At 42.9% G+C, this 19,655-nt stretch overlaps 1 protein-coding gene across 1 annotated transcript in view; it reads left to right on the top strand.

Annotated features, from left to right (window-relative positions):
• Window positions 1–19,655, top strand: part of grin2aa (glutamate receptor, ionotropic, N-methyl D-aspartate 2A, a) — a 117,145-nt gene that overhangs the window by 50,101 nt on the left and 47,389 nt on the right. The window lies entirely within an intron of this gene.

The following is a 19,655-nucleotide window of genomic DNA, read 5'->3' as shown; positions in this document are numbered from 1 at the left end:
GTGTGTGTGTGTGTGTGTGTGTGTGTGTGTGTGTGTGTGTGTGTGTGCTACCTGCCAATGGTCACTCTCTCTGACTCTCTTTCCCCCGCAGCCACCAGCCCTCCAATCGTCTCTCTCTCTCTCCATTGCAGTGCTGGTTGATAATAAATGACTATGGATAAGAAGCGGTCCTGCTTGTTGCCTATATTCCATGTCTGCAACAAATCACAACGTGACTGTAGCCTCCTAGTTTTAATTTCCAACATGTTGCATGATTGTCCCTCTATTTCTTCAAACATGTTTCCTTTTTAAAGATAGTGATACGGCAACTCACACCACCACAATCTAGACTAAGAAACTAAGAAACTACTCACTACAGGTGAGAGGACAAATGGGTATTTTTGGGGTGATTTTGTGGTGAACTGTCCCTTTAAGACTGTAGGAACCATCCTTAAAATCAACCGACTTTAAACATAAAAGTATTACTTCTGAGTTGACATAATAGTGGTAGTAGGTGCGATCCTGTCAAGCACTGAAAGAGAGAAAGTAAGATTGAGTACTCACAGAGTAATAATCACTGCATTAAAGCTCACCGTTCTGCATAAATCCGACAAACAAACAAACACACAGCTGCAGCTGCAGCTGCAGGGCAGCGTGCGTGTAAGAAAGTGGGATTTAGATGGCACTTACATCTGTATTTGACAAACAAGCCCCTCAGGCACAGAGAAGCAGTAATATGATTGCTGTACATCACAGACATGGCGACGTTTTCCGAGCGTTCTTATGACTGACGGAGGGCCTCTATAAAGGGAAAGTGTGCTGTGTGAATTTTCATGCACATTACTCTTTAGGTATGTAAGCCAAGTGGGGAAAAAAAGAGATAAGAGATTTAGTTATGCAAACACGTGGACACACACACGCACGCATGCACACAGTTAACATGCCAGAATCATAATTACATAGAAACAATCATGATTGATTCCCACAGTACTGAGAAAGCCTGCAGCTCCAAGTCTCAGGGCACAGTACACACACACACACACACACACACACACACACACACACACACACACATACTGTCCAGCCAGGGCGATTCTTAGTATCCCTCCATAATTATGTTGAGCTGTTGCCCAAATACGTATCGATTGCCACTGAGCCTCGATGGAACCTGACAACACACACAGTTCTGTGCAGACCTCACTGCAGTGGAGAGGGGTTGGAACGAGGGAGGGATGCGGGGGTGAAATAAATTGGAAAGGGGGGAGCCAAAAGTAGACAAAGAGGAAAGGATGAAGAGATTGAGGAGGTTGTGAGGGAAGAGAAAGGGAAATATTAAGAGATATTTTGATATTTTATTTACAAATGGGGGATTGTTGATGTATGTCTGATGATCTTCATCAATCAGAGTACAAATTAACTGCAAAATTCATATTACTTTATTTATAGAGATATTTGAGTAACAATAAAACACCAATGATCTTGAACTTACATTAAGATTGACAGTTGTAAGAAAGTTGTAATTTGTTTTCATTTTAACAAACATTATGAAGCAGGGGAGATAATCCTGTAATCGTGGAATAAAAGCGGCTCTGCATGTGACTCCACACGATAAACCATTTTTCCTTTAGCTGTGATCCAAAATAATTCCTGTCGTAAATAGATAGCATTTGGCAATGTGTTTAAAGTCAAATTCTTTACTGTGCAATTGCGTAGAATGGGGTTTATGGTTCTGTATTCACCTTATTGTTTTGATGTTATTAAACGTTCAATGCAGGTTCACCTGAACAGATTACAGCGACAAAGAGGGAGGGGGGGGGTGATGAGGAGGTGAATCGAGGGGGACGTACTGCAGATATTGGAGAGAGATGAGGACATTTTTAGTGGAAAAATTACTCCCTTACTCCCACCTGCCCCCTGTCTCTTGCACACACACACACACACACACGCACACACGTACATTCCCGCACATTCCCAGAGTTACAGTCATAGCTGTACCGATGCAAAGCTGCTTAATAGCAGAATAATGAGGGTGAATTGGCTTATGGTGTGGAGGGAGGAAGAGTAGACATAATGGTGTCAATGTGGCTGCTACACACACACACACACACACACACACACACATCGATAGATATATAGATGGATGGATGGATAGAGACCAACATCTCTTCTTACTCTTTCTCACTTCCCCTGCTTTAAACGCAAACACAAGGTTGAAAATGGGTTTTCTGTAGAACCTTTCACAGAAGGTTCTGGGTGGAACCTTTCATAGAGGGTTCTGTGTATAACCAGAGAAGAAGTGTCTACCATTTCAAACTACTGGCAGAGCTTGTAATGCCTCATCTTTGTGACAGAGCATCTTTGGTATAACCCATCTGTGTATAACCCACCTTTATAAAAGGTTCCACCACAAACTAGAAAGGGTCCTATAAGCACAAGCCAAAGAACCCTATATGGTTCCAGTTGGCACCTTTTTTCTCTGAGTGATTTATGATGCTCTATCAGTAAAACTGTAATGGACATATCAAATAAATCAGTCCTGTATTTAATAGAAAACTAACATCCATGACTGCCTCAGCAAGTCTGGACTCTTTTATGGGCGGTTCCCTCGTGTGTGTGTGTGTGTGTGTGTGGTTTGCAGCTGGTTGTACCAGTGGGGTAGTTCTACAGCCATCGGCCTATCTCTTATCGATTCTTGGCAGGCAGCTCTGGGCATCGGCAACTCTTCTGTCACGCTCTCCTGTCTCACTTCTCTCTCTCGCTCTGTGTTTTGGGTATCAGTTTTTTGTTTGGGTCTGTGTGGTGCTTCAGAAATTGGACCCAGTGCTGCCTCAGCAGTTCTCTGGCCAGCAGCTACAACTTTGGGAAAAAGAAATGAGGGAGTGACAGAAAATGAGTAAGTGTGGATCAGAGAGCGAGAGTGACAGAAGAGACCTTTTTTGGTCATGTGAGTTAGCGGTGGTGTAGCCTACCAAGCGTTTGAACCTGCACACAAGAGACTGCTGATTGTTTCTTCTTGCCGACTGCCAGTCAATGTTGTTGTTCTTTTTAAGACATGAATGTGATCTTTATATTACATTATTCCCGAATGTTTTTTTCTTAAGGGGCACTAGATCTGAAAATGCAATGGACGGTAGTGACGGACAACCTATTTTGTCGCAAAGTTAAGAGACACGTGCAAGAAAGCGAAAAAAAAGAGTAAAAATCTGTGGAAATGATTGAGGGGTTGAGGAGAGAAGGGAGGAGAGAGATGGGAAGGAGGGAAGAGGAGAGCGAGGCGGTTGGCAGCAAAGGTAAAGCGAGGGCGTTAGGGAGAGTGCAGCTTAGTAAAAGCTGCTCTCATCCTTTGAATGGAGGGTGTGATGGAAGGTGATACTCTAATAGGATACAGGATGGACAGATAAAGAGATCAGCTATCTCTCCCTGGGAGCTTCCCAGTCGGCCATCAGGTCCTCATGCAGAGCTCGTCAAATAAAACCTCTGCTTTATTCAGAGTCCCATCAGCAGGGACTCAGTCTGGTTCCCTGCCAGGTTACCTGGAGTATCTGACAGAGGGATAGAGAGAGTATGACCAGGTTGTAAAAAGATACAAACACAGAGGCAGCATACATTAATCTGTAGCTCCAGTGCACATGTTCATCTAACCTATATAAGATGGTATCATCAGCAAAAAGGAATTGTGATTGTAGACGTGAACCATCTTTATTCCTGCTGATAAAACCATGGCCACAAGACGAATGCATTTTTAAAGTAGGTACTTGTGGAAATCCAAAAAGCAGATCCGTTTTGCTGATAGTAGTTAAAATACCAAAACTTTTTTCATTGGCTTGTTTTATCTTTTAAAAAGCATTTTTGTCATATGTGATACATAAATGCCTTAAACACATGCGAGTCTGCTGCACCAGCTAAAAATACGACTTGAAAAACTGGATGGATGAATAACATATCAAAGCAGAATAGCTTTACTTTCATTGCAGGCTATACAGACAATAAGTTAGCAGTTGAAAGGTTTCATGCAGGTGAGAAACCTCATACATGACAATAGTCAATACCTTTTGTGTTCCACTCAAACAAAACAAAGCATTGAAAACATATGGGTGTACAGCACTGACTTTGACTTCATTCACACATTTCTAAAGGAATGCTCTGAAGCCTGGATTTTTGGCTTCCAGCTCACCAATCTCCTTTGTCCTTTCAGTAATTGAAAAGGCCCTGAACACACCTCCTTTTACGCTTGTATATCTTCCTAATGGAATATTTGTTCTCAAAATCAAAGAAGGAAAGACATGCCTGCATGAAACACTTCAGTGCAGTCAGTGTGTTGTGGTCTGCATGGCCGCTGGACACTTATTCAGAAGAGATTGACTGTGCACACATCACTGCCTTCACATTCATCCTACTCTCTTCTCAAAGAGTGACAAACATTTCTAACGTGGGAGCTCCTCAGCACAACATTTGACTGTTCACTGATGGACAGTTGGTGGTACTTTGCATGCCCACAATTTTCCTTTCCCAACTTGAGTTCCTTCTGCAAGAATACGCCTATCGTAAGTGCTTCTCTCGATGAGAAAAATACAAGGATGAAAAGAACCTGTTGAGATTGTTCTTAAACATTAGCTTTGGCAACATAAAAGCAGTAGAGGGTGGATGGCATCTGCAGACGGCTAGGTGAAGAGACGGATAAATAGTTAGGATTAATCAGTCACTGGCTGACAGGTTCAAGCTGCAGAACAAAAGGGAAGTGAAAACAAACCGAGTAAAGGAAAATTGGAGCAAGACAAAGTGGGACGACCCAAAAAAGAAGTGATGAAAAAAATAAAAGTAGCATGATGAAAAAAATTATTCATTGTTGAAAGTGAGAGTGAAGAAATGGGGGAAGGCACTGGCCGAGAACAAGCCAGGGTGGGAGGAGAGCGGTGCTAAGTAATGTATCCTGCCAATTTTCATTGTGTCTACAACTGGAACTGCTCCACAGAAGCAAGGAGGCTGTAATAGGATAAAGACTGTACTGCAGAGGGATAGCGAGAAAGAGGGGGAGGGGAAGGGAGGGGAAGGGGGAAATGTAGGATTAGATAAAAATGGTAGAAAGAGGAAAAGAAAAAGGGACGACGAAAGGGACAGACGCACATGAACGGTCAGGGAATAATTGACAGCCAGGGATCAATTATTGGTTGTGTAAGCAGGTTTTAACACTCCATTGATCGCTGATGTCTGGTTGGCCACTTCAGTAGCTTGTTATAACTTCGGAAAAGTTAGGTGTTGCTGTCTCCAATCCTTACTGTGCCATCTTTTCCGGTGTTTTGATTTATATTGGAGGACAAGGGGGAGGGGGGGTCTGCTGTAAGATTTCAGTGCATTGTTAAAGCCGGATTGACAGTCCAGCTTTCTTTTCAAGGCGTGTGGACAGCTCATCGTTTGAAATTGGAGATGAACAGTGCCGTGTGTTTGAAAGTGTACCACTGTTTGGCAAATGGAGAAGAGGGTGTAGTGTTTTCAAAAGGGAACGGGGAGGTCGCAGTTGGTGACAACAGAGACGATGCGGTATATTCTCACAATGACAAATCTAATCAGACACGTTGTGAACAACAAACCACTCAGCAGCTTCCTCACAGCAAACAGCTTTGCACAAAACCTCAATGAAGGCCGTGTTCTGCAACTTACATTTTCAGCACAGGGCTGGACTGCACGTCACATTACAGTTTCCACTGATTCCCAGTGTTACCTGCCTAATGCATGTGTATTCAAGCATGTGAAGCTACATTACATCTGTCTGTTACTGCCAACCCCAGGTCCCTTCAACACCTCTCTATTTAGGATAGCTGGCTGAGATAAGGAGATAATCAGAACCTGAAAGTTTTTCTCGTGTAGAGAAAGTGTGCGGCTGTCGGTTATTGTGTGTGAGACACATAGTCATTGTCTGACATTTTAGGACTTAAACTTTATTATTTTATGGACTGCAACTAAGTCAAAGACAGGTGTGAGGTCAGCCAGACTCTCTTAAAGTAATGAATTACCTTCTTTGTAAAAACAAATGACAATGCTCAATCATGATCCTGGTACATATTCTGTTAACATAGTTGATCATGCAGTTTTAATTGAATGCCCTAAGCACTGGGTGGGTACCTGTGACTGAGAACTGAGCTGGATCAGATTCCAGTTCATCTTTTATAGGGAATCCGTCTCCATCACTGTGGGGTTCCACAGGGCTCCGGCCCGGGGCTCATCTTCTTCTAGCTCTGTGTGCGCAAATGGAGTGACTGTTGACAGCAATTTAAATAGAAAGAAGAAAAATAGCAGCTTCAAACTAAGAGACAAAACAACAACATAAATAAATAGATTGCACAGTGGTAACCATGTCCTGTGAAAAGTGTGTTATTATGTTATTCCCTTCCCTTGCATGTGAGCCTCCTTCCTCATTGCATGCCGAGACATGATTGCACGTGTAGCGTGTTCAGCCTCCAGACATTGGGCGAGAATTGATGCTGTGCACACATGCACACAAATCCCCACAAAACACAAGGATGTGTGTGCAGCAAAGCTACAAATGAAGAAATATCCTTTAGTTTTATAATTGTCTGGAATGTGCACAATATAATGAATGTGTGTGTATCTGTGCATCGGTGTTTGTGCCCTATAATGGCAATGCCCCAGGAGGACAATGCAAGCAGTCAGTTTTTTTCCCATTTCACCTGGCTTTTACTGCACACAAATGTGTACATAGGCGCACACACACACACACACACACACACACACACACACACACACACACACACACACACACACACACACACACACACACACACACAGTTTGAGGGTTTCAGTATAGATTTACTGCTGGCTGGTGATAATGATGAAAATAACCTTCTAAGTCTTCTTCCACAATAATATGGCAACTATACTGGAAATAATTAGCCCATACATGAGGTAAAAGATGATGCAGGGTGCTGATGCAGGGTGCTGATGCAGGGTGCTGATGCAGGGAGCTGATGCAGGGTGCATGGTAAAGCTCACATCTCAAGAAAGAAAACCAGCCCAGACTCCAAGAAAAAAAATATTAGCATTGTACATATTTGCAAACTGTGGATTCGTTGAATGTCAATGTTTTTGCAGTTGGTCAGAGGAAGTGAGGTAGTACGAGCGAAGTGCAGTGCAAGTGACGTGACAAACGAGTCTTAGGGTGGGCTGGAGAGGTAATGGATGGGTCCAACAAAGGACTCTCACCCAGGTATGTGATGTACATACAGTGCAATTAAGATGCTCAAGCCATATTGTAGTTCATTAACCGTAGACCATTTATGACCAACCGTGGCCGCAGTCGGCCAGCAGACGTAACTCATGAAACGTCCTTATAGGTTGTCGTGTAAGTACTCAGGTATGAATGGAGTGATAGGATGAAAGTAATGGAGAGTAAGGGCAAACTATACTTCATTTTACGAACACCATTATACAAACGAGCAGCATGAGGCAGGCATGAACGGGGGAGATGAAAGTGAAGGAAATATTTCCCCCCTTTGGCTGATTTAGCTGCAAAGTTGTGAGCCATAATGTCTTTGATTTGCTAATTAGGGCAACTGTTTCTCACCAGTATACCCCATGTATCTCTCTTTCTTTCTGTCTCCCTTCACTCATTCTTCAATCTCTCTTCCTGTTTTCCCAGACGCAAAGTGTACGTGCGTTTCCGTGCGTGTAGATTTATGCATGTGTTTGCATGTTCATTAATAATCCTGCAGTCTGCCGGGGTGTGATGAAAAGAGAAGAGCTCCCTGAACAATTCAGACTTCTCACTTGTCTGGCCCAGCCAATCACATGCTGATGTTATCACTGACATCAACAAAATGGAGAGAGAGAGAGAGAGAGAGAGAGAGAGAGAGAGAGAGAGAGAGAGAGAGAGAGAGAGAGAGAGAGAGAGAGGGAGAGAGAGAGAGAGAGAGAGAGAGAGAGAGAGAGAGAGAGAGAGAGATGAGGAGAAAAAGGGGTGCGAGATGAGTAGAGAAAGAGATACACCAGTTATAACAGAGGTATGAGATGAGGGTGAGAAAAAGAAAAAGCAGAGAAAATGAAGAAAAAGAAGAGCAAAGATAAAAGAGAGAGACAATGGAAGGAGGATCAGAGAGAAGAGAAATGAGAAAGAGGGTTTTGCAGGACTAAAATAGACCAAGTCAAATGAGAAAACTAACAAACCGTATCGAGCAGCACCAGACGTGTGCGTGCTTGTGCGAGTGTGTGCTAGTGTGGTTCAGCACTGCCATTATTAGGTGATGTAAAGAGCTAATGCGGTGTTAAATAAAGGCAGCACTTGCTTCATAAAGGCAGCACTTGCATGCACGTACTGTATGCATGATGTGAGAGTGCATGTGTGGCCGTGTCAGTTTTCCTTGAAAGAGGATTTGAAACTTTGGGAGCTACAAAGTGGGTCAGCAACTTTATCTCTTCTTCTCTCCTCTCCTTATTCACCCCGGCACATTTTCTTTGCTGTGACTTTGAGTGGAAACCTCAGAAGCACCTGTAACAGTCAAAATGCAACGCAAAGACTTTCCCGCACATTAAAGAATACATTTCTGTGAGTGACACCGAATCCTTGTAATTGACCTTCATTCCAGAAATATTAGCGTCCGCCTGTTCAAAAGCAACCGTGTTGTTCAAACCGTGCTGCACAATCGTGTTTGTGACCCAGTTGAGTCTCTGCCCCTCTGTTGTGTGAGCAGTGATCCACAGATGCTTCTCTCCACTCACGACTCAAGTCAGATAGTATTACTGTCCTTCGTCCTCATACGAGAGACCTCAGCAGGGCCGCACGAGGACGAGCCCGAGCCCGATCCTCCAAGATGTTTGTCAGCCTCTAACCAGCGTCACAGATGACTCATTTTTGTTTTTCCCTCGCACCGATTTCACTTTCAGTATGTTCCCTAAAATTAAGTGAGTGCTTCTTTTGGTTGTTGTTTTCTTTTTCTTTTTCATTTATTCAGAAAAGATTGTAAATAGAGCGGAAAGTCAATTGCACAGACACACCGAGCTGACCATATGAGGCTAATCGATTTAAACGTTTTGTGTTGAGTTGCACCAGAATATGTTGTCAAGGCTTCAGCTGACTGAGAGCTGCATGCATGCTCTGCCTTTGCATTGGAAGAAGGGCTGAACTAAAAGTTATCAATCTGCCGATTCTTTTACACCCTTCATCGATTAAGTGTTTTGTCTGTCAGATTCCACAAATGAAGCATCAATGCCTTCACAATGTCCCAGATCTAAAAGTGACAGATTCACTTGCAGTGCAAGTTACAGTTCAAAACCCCCCAAATATTAATTTTGCTGTCACATCAGACGAAAAAAAAGGCATGAATAAGCAAATTTGGTATTTCTGCTCAACTCATCTTAAAACTGAGGATATATATGATAAAATACTGCGACTGGCTGCGAAAGTAAAGTTTTCCTGTTTTGCTTTTGGAAGACAAAATAAAAAGTTAGGGCGAAAAGTAAGGATTTACTGAATGTGTGAACGTGCTGAATCAGCATATGATGCGCTGATAATGGTCGACCGAAGTCATAAAAACGAGGGCTGACACAACGACCACACTGACAATGACGATGATCGAGATATGTATTTGTGTTTACAAAAGGTTCTAATAAAACACATTTTCCTTTACCTTGCAGTCCAATCTGTGTTTGGTGGTGTTCATTGTTCTTTAAAGTGATTGTTTCAGTATATTGGCATACAGTTACAGATACCTGAGCTGAGTTCTAGTTCATAGAGAATTACAGTCTCGTCCTCTGTTGTCCCACTTCCTTTCCTCTTTCCTCTCCTCCCCTCTTCTCTGATCTCTTCTTTCCGTTGTTTTATCCAATCCTCAACACCTTTCCTCGTCCCCTCTCCTCCAATCTTTTCCACTCCACTTTTTTTTCTCCATCTTTCTCTCTTCATCGCTCTTTTGCCCAGAAAATGTAAGTGACCCATCTGTGATAGCAAAAGGTACATTAGGCATTAGGGAGTTCCCCTCCAGCCCTGTGTGTGTGTGTGTGTGTGTGTGTGTGTGTGTGTGTGTGTATAAAACTGTGCGTGTTGTTAACAGATATCGCCTGATGGACTCCTCCTAGGGGTGCTGTCCGTCTGCTTGGCCAATGAAATTCAGCCAATTACTCTGCAGGCCTCGCTGGCAGCCAATCAAATGGAAATGGGAGAGCTTAGAGATGACCATGTGGTTTGGGGCAGAGCACTCATATTGCACTTTGTTAATGTACAGGAAAGTCAGAGCGTGCATGAGTGCTTGTGTTCGTACACTGTGTGAGAGAGCCGCTCTTCTTCAATCCGTCTCTCTCCTGCTTCCTCGTTGTTGTAATATTGTTGTATATGTGCGAGTGTGGATGTGAGCACTTTAGAATAGAGCAGAGTGCTGCAGTGAGTGCAGCAGCGGGAGAGATCCCCCATTTTGGTAACCCTCCTTCTCTTTCCTTGCTGGGCAATGTGAGCCTAAAGGACTAGTTCAACATTTTGGGAAATACGTTTTTTTATTTGGAAATAAGGAGCTGGACATAACAAAATTGATGCAGGGGGAAGAGCTAGCCTTGCTCTGTCTTTGGTGAAATGAACACATCTTATTGTTTGTTTTATCCAACAGTTTATTATCTAACAACAGCAGCATCCTGAAGCCTTGTAATCAGAGTAAAATTGCCAAGTTTGCTGCCAAAACAGTGTCCAACCTGCAACTACAGCTTCAGCCGCTGCATAGAAGTACCGGATGAATGGAAAAACTGTCGTTCATCAAGGAATAGTTCCAGCGTGTGCGTAGCAGCTAAGCTCTGCTAAACATCTTCATCTCTGTAATTAACACGCAGACATGAGATTGATCTTCTCATCTTACTCAGAAAGAAAGCAAATACGCATTATTCCTTTCCATCCCATGTACTTGTCTTCTGCTTTCTCTCTGTTTTCAGTCGTCTCTCACTTCTTTACATTCCCCCCTTCTTTTCTCTTTTACCCACTTGCCCCCTGACACCGCTCCTCTCTTTTCCCTCATCTATCTTCCTGGCACTACTCGTTCTGTCCATCCCTCCCGCCCACCCCGCTCTGCTTCGTCCTCGTCAAAGCAGATCCCTCGGTGTCAGTGTCTGTCTGTCGGTGGCAGTGATGATGAATAGCCGACGCTGCCGGTGTATTTAGCGATGACCATAACAGCTGACTGATGCATCTCTGCGGAGGAAGCTATCAGCACATTATGCAGCTATTGATTTGCCCCAACATAGTTGTATGTCAGGTTAGAATCAAAGGGGTAGTATGATGGGAGATGGCATGTACTTTGCACTGTCCTCCCTTCTGGCTACATACTCAGTGACATGCGGCCATTTCGGACTGGACAACCCTGCTTTCTAAACAGCGGATACTGCTGGATGATTTCCAATCATGAAGCACACAGTTATTAATCCCCTCTCACCATCTGAGGAGGAGGGCTGGTTGAGCGAAACTCAGCCAAGTAAGTCCCAGTTCGCACAATTTGCTCAGGCTTCTGCAAACATCTGACAGACATTCAGCGACGTGCCAAAGGCGGCCAGGTTTACTCAAATTAGCACAAAATGTTCACGATATGACAGGATGACACGGTAATACTGTAGCTCACATTAAAACAGATTTGAGAACTGTGCTGTTAAGTGTCATCAGAAGGTGAACAAAATGATCATCTGAAGTTGAGTGTTGGAACATCTGGAACATCTGGTCCTGGCAATCTGCTTGACATCCAAATATTTGCCGTGGTGTTGATCTGGCACAGCTAATTTGCAAGTGATATTTTCCCTCATTTCATTTCTTTTTATTCTTCTCTTTGGTGTCGCTCCTCTCCTTATTTCCCCTCACGTACGCCAGCTGAAAGATCAAACTCAGTCCCTCGTTGCTGTGCTGTGCAGGTGCTTCAGCTCTAATGTTGTTCTTGAAAACTTGACATCAACATGAAAATGACTTCAGAACGGTACTCGTGCTCCCTCACGTCACCTCAGCCTTTTTCTTTCCGGGCTGCTTTACGACTCCATGAATGTAAGTCTAGGTGTTTAGTTCCTGTGTGAATTTGGCCTTTGAGGCTTTTGATTTAGTTGTTTTTCCTGGGCAGTGGGTGTTCTTCCATTCTGTTTGAGCTGAGGTCTATATTATGTTGTTTCTGTCTTTGGAATGAACTCGGCATGATACACGGCCCTCTGGCACACACACACAAACACACACACACACACACACACACGAATACGTCCCTTTTACCATGAATTTAGTGCATGTATGCGTGATAACACACACACTTTACGTCTGAGTTAATGCAAATGTCTGTGTGCGAGTGAAAGTGTGCGATTGAACCGAACGCTTCCTTCTTGTGCATCATCTCTCCTAATAAACACCTCAGATAAGGTTCACGATTTCATCGCTCAGGATCCCGCCGCCTTGCACTGAACTCTCATCTTAGACACTTCAATTCTTTAAAACCCTTTGAGGCGGCTGCACACCGAGTGCCTCCGTACAGGATTACTGTATTCAATACTTTAAAAAGAAAACATGTTTCAACAAGTAATCCAGACAAAGGGGTTTCTTTTCGGAATATTATGTATTCAATAAAGCACCACTGCGGTGAGGATTGGGCTGTGCGGCGACTCCTAATTCAAAGTCCTATTTTATTGTGATTAGCACCTCTGCTCATTCAGTTGGATTTTTCTCCTCTCTCTTTTGTGTTCATGCAAAACCCTGCCAAACGTCAGATGGAGAGAAAGCCACCAAGGAAGTATGAAAAGACAATTAAAGGGGATGAAGAAACGAAGGAGGAAAGTAAAAGAAAGCCAAAAAGGAGACAAGAGGAATAAAATAAGTAGAAAAGAAAATGGAGAAGGAGCTGCAGGAAGGAAGGAAGGGAGAGGATGGAATTAGGAAAGCATGATGGGTCGGACAGCGAAACTGGAGAGAATAATTATGATGTGTATGGCTGTTGATAATGGCAATATTGACAGTGATGACAATTTTCATAAGGATGACTCTATTATGACTGTGGAGGCTGTAATGATGGGAGGTTTTGTGCTTGTGACAGGTGTGAAATGCACAACATGTCGAAGTGTGGTGAAGGCAGGCGTATTAATGCACAGATAACTAACGAGCAGGGCTGTGGAGGGAGAGAGCAGAGTAATCAGATTACCAAGAAAGGAGCGCTTTAACGGAACAATATAGCAGCAGTATTCCTCACCTTTGCATAACCCCGATGCTGAACCGCATGTCACCAGCGCCAAGTGTTCATGTTGTGACAAGATCAGAAAGTATCTGAAAATATATTACAATCTGGCAGTATGAAAAAACTAAACTAAATCCAGCTATATATATTGTTTCTGCTTTCCTTTCCTGTTAATCATCTCATACATCTAGATAAAATCTGACTGACATATTTGGCCGTTTACTTTCCGTTGATGTAATTTTGGGTAAATGGTGTAGTTACATGTACAATCCCAGCGCTGATAACAGCTACTGCTGCTCAGATGTAAGGTTAGGTCCCAGAGGAGTGAAGTAGAATATTGGCCTTATTAGAAGAGATGGGGAGTGGGTGGGAGAGGGCAAGATGGATAGAGGGAGGCGAGAAAAGGCAGAGCCCCTGGACAGAGTTAACGGAAAGAAAGAAAGACACAGAGTGGAAGATATTGGACTTATTAGAGAAGAGAGTGAGTGGGAGAGGAGGGCAAACAGAGAGAGAGAGAGAGAGAGAGAGAGAGAGAGAGAGAGAGAGAGTGGGATGATGTTATTTTGTCAGTGTTTCCCCGTGGGGTCTCGACTGCTTGTTAAAAAGTCCTGACAGAGGAACCACAGCAATAACACACACACACACACACACACACACACGCACACGGACAGACACTGCTCTTTTGTGATACACTTTGAATAGGTCTCTCTCTCCCTGTGTGTGTGTGTGTGTGTGTTATCCACTAAAATGGGCTCTATTCACGCCAAAAACATTCCTCTGACGTCAAATACAGTGTGTGTGTGTAGGTGTGTGTGTGTGTAGGTGCAGCTTATATTGCAGTTGAAGGCTCTGTAGTTATTATCCAAAACAAACAAACAAAGGTTTTTCTGCTCCCCTCTGTTCGCACCAAGAACTTTATTAACACCCCTCCACAGCACACAAACACACGCTCGCACTCACAGTGCCATAGCGAGATCCGCTTACTGTGTTGAGCTAAGAACACTGTAATCTAGTAAAGGCTGAATAAACTTCCACGGTGTCATTAGCGTCTGTCAGAGCAGTAAACTCGCATAACGTGTAAGTAAAAGACACCATCAAAGCAATGTTGTTAGCGCAATTATATTTCTCTCTGGATATAAAGAGATGGAATGAAAAACACGAGCAGGCTTTTGGTTTGTGCGATTCTAATGCAGTGCACGTTCAGTGCTGGTAGATGAACAACCCACAGGCAGGGGGCATCATCCAAATTCATTTACACAGAGTAGAATTACACACATTGTATATAAAACATCGCAGGTCACATTTTATTGTAGTGCAGGCTTTGCTTTTCATTTGCTAATGAGACATTGTTCTTAACAAAGGGAGTGTTGTTGACCATATAGCTGTATGAATAGTGGAGTCAAACATCTGGCCACCTGAACTAGACAAAAGCACTTTGACAGAAGATACACAGTGCTCTGCTTTAGAAACAGTGCTGCACAGAAAATAGAGCTTAACTTGCATAAAGTTATTCAAATTAAAACAGAATGGCATTTTACTTTGATTTAAGATTCAAATCTTAACTTCCCATCCCTCTCATCCATGTTATCTTATTATATTATATTCATTGTATTTCCCTCTAAATATGAATGACGCTGTTTTTCAGTCATTTAATGTTAGAAGTCAGCGCACGCTTCAGCACCATGGACAGAGCCGTGCTGCTCCACACATGAGAATGTTTAGTCCAGTGTCAATGTCAAGTATATCTCATCTTTCTAATTCAAAGTTGCACCTATTTAAGAAAAGGAATTCCTCAAAATCTTTCTTCAAAGTGTTCTCAGTTTATCTGCATCTCATTTGTCTGTATTTGACAGAGAATACAAAGGATCGCCTTGAAAATAACATGTGGTCTTGGTGCCATGAGTGGGACATATTCACTTTCCCTTAATACCGGTGATGACATCATTTCCTCCTGCTGACGATAGTTAATGATGTATGAACATATGAGTATGGCTGAATCCTCATTACGTTAATGTGGGACACATCCATCCCACCAAAGGTTCAACTTTTCTACTTGTCTTTTCTGTAATTCTTCATTTTTGTTTCCTCTAAAATACAGAGTGGGAGGCAGACGTGAGCGGCGCCAGCCTATAAGTTGTTTTGTACATTTGGATTTTGTGAGCAGTATACATTTTCTACACTCTGTGGATCTGTTTGGCACCGGTGTATGTGATGTTGCATAAGCGCTTATCCAGCCCCACAGTGACAGACACACCGTGGAGCTGGTTTTTGGCCAAAGTGCAAAATTGAAGTCCATTATTTTGGATAGTTTTAAACAAAGCAGCCTGGCCGAGCTGCAGAGCCTGATTTATTATGAAGAATCTAATGTGCAGTGCTTACTACATGTTTATCATTTTCATATTAGGTCACCGATTGTCATCATTTTTGCCGCTAAGGACGTAACAATACACCGGGCAACTTCACACTTTGGCAACCTCAAGTGGCTGAAAATTGCTTTTTGAAGTTTATATGATTTCTTTTTTGTTTACAACCATAAAATGTGGTCTCAGTAAACAAAATCCAATTATTGACGAGTTCTACTTTCTCTGGATGGAGTGCTGCAGCTGTTGCTATATTTTTTTAATTTACTTCTATTTCCTTTCAGAACAAAATATCGACAAACCTCAGTCTGGTGAAGGCAGTGCATTCACTGTGTACACTAATCACTTGTTTTTTTCATTTAGTTTCTGATAGAAAGATGTTTTGTGTGTGTGTGTGTGTGTGTGTGTGTGTGTGTGTGTGCTTCTTGGCTCTAGTGACTCCATCTGTCTGTGTGGTTTATGTGGCGAGTGCTATCTTCTTGGCATTTCGGTTTGTTTCCGCAGACATCTTTTGTTTTGCTGCAGCTATTTTTATGCCTGTCTGTTTATATTTAGTAACTGGCCACCGAGGAATTTTTGTCAAATCGGTGTGTTTCTCCTCCAGTGGACGCTGCAGAGCACTGCAGAGACAGAACGCTATCGGAAAGCAGATACAAGCGATACGTGGACATATATGACAGCCCTTATATGGCACATATATGCAGCTCTTGGCATGCATGCGTTTTGTCAGGCCTTTATCTTGGTGAGCGTGTACCTCACAACCTAAACTCACAATGCACTACACACTCATCTGTTTGCATGTCTCTTTATTTATTCTTTTTGCACATGTGTGCGTGTCATCAGACCAGACAGTGCATGATGCTATCAGCAGCAGAGGATATGAGGACTACTATTTATAACTCCCCTCTGTCTCAACTTAGACACTGTCCTGCCCCGCGGGCCAGGTGCTTGTTTGTATGTGTGTGTGTGTGTGTGTGTGTGTGTGTGCGTGCCTCTTCGTGTGTCTGCAACAGGGTGGGAAATTTGGGAGTGGGAGACTGTGAACGTGATAGACTAGACACGCGTGTGTAGGTGTGTTTGCGTGCGTGCCGTGTTTGTGTGCACAAGGCGCCGCCAGCTGAAGGTGTGAGTGGGAAGAAGAGACATGTCACACTTGACAAGGGTGAAATGAGAGGATACGATTGGCTGTTTTCTGATGTCACGGATTGCGAGCCGTCCCAATTAGAAACAATCATACGCTGCTTAGTCACTCCATCAGTCTCCTCTACCCATCTCATCTCTCTCTCTCTTTCTGCCCTGCATCAACATTTCCTACCTCTTTGCCTCTAGTTCGATGTCTCCATGGAACTTTTTCTGCCTGCCACTCTCAGGCTAATTTGCTTTCTTGCTGTGTTTTTGTTGCTAACTCTCTATCATGGCCTTCTTTTTCACTCTGCATTTCTTCTTGTGAGTTCCATCTGTTATTTTGTATCTGTTCTTGCTTCGTGTCATATTGTCTCCCTCGACCTCTCTCACACTTAACTGCATTCGAAAATACCTTGAAGAAAACACAAATGTAATGAGCAACAACATAATATATAATGTATGAATTTGAAATGTAACAAAGAAGCACACGCATTAATACACAGATATGTGTAATCTAGTGGGTCCATTTTCTGCGCTTCTGTTTTTGTTTCTCCTGGAGAGAGACGTTTAAACAGAGAGACTTCACTTGTCAGAAACAGGATTGAAGTTGTGGTGTCTTCTCCCTCTCAGCTGGAGAGTGAGAATAAAGACAGGGAGGTGAGGATTTAGTCAGTTCTTGTCCTTACGAGTCTGCTTCACTTAAGTGTTCAATAGAGGTGCCTCTGCTCTCAGAATTATAGGCTAGACCAACCTAAACTGCCCGTTGTAAGTGCAATGCATCATGTAAAATAAGATGATTCAGCCCAACCTAAACCAAATCTCTGCGGTCCTGTCGGGTTCTGTTGGGTTTGATGTGATGAGATCCTGTGAAAATAAAGAGACATGATTTGGCCGGCACAGATGAGCGCAGGCACGTGCCCAGCCTCATTTGAAAGCAGAAAAAAGCTTTTTTGTTTTTTTTGGTAAGAGGAAGATTTCCGTTTTGTGGTAGAATTTGGCTTCTTCTCCTGGAGTTCCTGGAGCTTGAATCATCTCAGACAGGCACACACACAAATTAACACACACCCACACACGCAGGCATATAAAAACACTGCCAAAATATTATTGAAACATAATTATTTAGAGATTATTCACAACCAGTGTTGGCTTTTGCTTAATTCATTTTGCATTAACGTTGCCTTCAATGCACTGTGCATCTTGATATTTGGTCATTTTTCAGGTAAACTGAAAAATGAAATGCTTTTTTATGGGTTGACAGAATTCCCTGAACTAATACCTCTCACCCCTGTAAATTGGATTAAGTAAAAATGTAAAGTCAAATAAACAAGCTGCATATGGATCATGAGCACAGCGGTGAGACAGAAAAGAAAAATCTTTTTTTATGAAATCAAAAGAAACTTTGACGACACATGGGAGCTAACTCTTGTCAACAGGTGGCAAGTGTAGATGTTGGTTCTTAAATATCTGAAGATAAAAAAAAACGTTTTTTCCATTTAAAAATCACATATATATATGCCACCATTTGTCTATTATATGTATTCCATGAGTGGCCCTGTGCTGCCCACAGTCCTCTGTATATTGCAGCAAAGTGTGGGAGTATCGGCTGCTGCTGTGATGAAGACAGGAAGTGACACGTCTTATAGCGTGACCTCCCTCCTGCCCCACCATGCTCGAGCATTGCTTCAGTTTATACCCCATTAGAACACACACATACACACACGCACACACACACACACACACACACGCACACAGGGCTGCACAGAGAGCCTCTGAAGAGCACTTGAGTCGGAGTATGGAGTGAGCCGGCCTCACACACGGATACCATGAAAGAGCACTCGAGAGTCTTGATATAGGGGGGAAGGAGATGCACAGTCACACAAACTATACCCACATTATTCCGAGGGTATCAACACAATGGAAAATGAAAAGCTCGGTCATGCATATAGCGATGGAATGACATTACATTACACTGATAGGTTTACAAGTGCAATCCACGATACACAGTCCCTGCTTTCTCCAACTCGTGTCCATTTCCATCCACCCTACGTCGTCTTCCCTCAGTTGTGTTATCCCGACTCTGTCTTATATGTGACTGTGTCTACAGCAAAAGAGCAGCATAATAATAGATAATTCAATATCATTATAATTCAATATAAATCATTAAGTTTTTGTTCATTGTATTTTCTGGGTATATTGTATCAGCTCTGATGTGACTGAGGCTGATGTTAGATGGCATTACACTACACAGTACTATAGCTCCTAGCATTACAGTTGCTGCTTCGTCACACACACCAACTCTTTTTTCACTTTAGTCACACTGTGGATGAAGTCCTGTAGATGCAGGCTGCAGGCGGTGTGTACATGTAGTGCGCTCCTTTTATGCGCGCCGGCGTGTGTAAGTGCACGAGGTGCATTTGTTCGTTTTAAGAGCAGGTGTGATCTTACAAAGTGACACCGGGCGGAATCTCTTTTCTTCTTCATTTGTCTCATGTCTCTCGCTCCAACCTTTTGTTCTGTGCCTCTTAGCCATCGTTCTTTTTTCTTTCTGGCTGTCGGGTTGCGGTCTCACACACACACACACACACAAAAGACATGCACACACACACACACACACACACACACACACTAACCTGCAAGTCCATCATAATTAGAGTGCCAACGACAAGTGGTGTCAAGATAAGCCATGTGTGAACTCTCTGACATTTCAAGGTAACAAGGAATCCTCACACACAACAAATCATGCAACAAACAACCAAAGACAAGCTGACGCTTCGCCACTCCACACATTTTGTGATGCTACACTCTTTTTTTTTTTTTTTCCTACTTCACCATTCATCACTATTTACTGTGACTCATTTCACCTTGTTTAATAGCCCGCGCCATAATGACTCATTTAATACGAAACCTCCAATATAAATGAATAGAGTTAATTTGTCCACCTGTAATAGTGCTTGTCTGCTCTGTCCGAGCCCATGTCTCAGTTTGGCAGAATTAAGTGGCAAATGATTGTGAG

This window comes from Anarrhichthys ocellatus, unplaced genomic scaffold, assembly GCF_004355925.1.
Source record: "Anarrhichthys ocellatus isolate YVR2014 unplaced genomic scaffold, GSC_Weel_1.0 scaffold26, whole genome shotgun sequence".
NCBI lineage: Eukaryota > Metazoa > Chordata > Actinopteri > Perciformes > Anarhichadidae > Anarrhichthys > Anarrhichthys ocellatus.
The sequence above is the reverse complement of the archived record's forward strand: the minus strand, read 5'-3'. Positions and strand labels throughout refer to the sequence as shown.